Raw genomic sequence first — 756 nt, 5'->3', positions numbered from 1 at the left:
TGCGCGGAACTCCTGAAGAGAGTTATTCTTTATTATATTGTTATATGAACATGCTGGAGCAGGTGAATCCTGACACAATAACTCGTGTGGTTGTGGATGAGGGCAAAAAATTTAAGTATCTGTTTTGGGCTTTGGGAGCTAGCATAGAAGGATTCCGCGCGATGAGAAAAGTCCTTGTTGTGGATGCAACACACCTGAAGACTGTTTATGGTGGAGTGTTATTTGTTGCGACTGCTCAGGATCCCAATCATCACCACTACCCAATTGCGTTTGGTGTTGCTGATGGTGAGAAATATGAGAGTTGGCTATGGTTTATGGAACAGTTGAAATCAGTGATATCGGATCTCCCTGGATTGGTGTTTCTTTCGGACAGAAACAAAGGCTTGATCAAGGCAGTACATCAAGTGTTCCCTCAGGCCGCTCATGGTTATTGTATTATGGCATATGTCTCAAAATGTTAAAGGCTACGTCTGTAACAACAGAGAAACATGTGCATTTAAGTTTATGGAGTGCGCACACACTTATACAGAGGCGGAGTTCTTGGTCCTTTATGACGCTTTTGGCAGGAAATATCCTAGTGCAGCGGAGTATCTTGACAGAAGTTGTGAACAAAAGAAATGGGCTAGATGTTACTTTGAAGGAGTTAGGTACAATGTTGACACCACCAATTCAGCAGAATCTTTTAACGGTGTTATTAAGGACGCAAGAAAGTTCACCTTACTTCCAATGTTTGATTTTATCATTGGAAAAATTGCT

This window comes from Brassica oleracea, chromosome C1 (genome assembly GCF_000695525.1).
Source record: "Brassica oleracea var. oleracea cultivar TO1000 chromosome C1, BOL, whole genome shotgun sequence".
NCBI classification, from domain to species: domain Eukaryota; kingdom Viridiplantae; phylum Streptophyta; class Magnoliopsida; order Brassicales; family Brassicaceae; genus Brassica; species Brassica oleracea.
Note: the sequence above shows the minus strand (reverse complement) of the source record.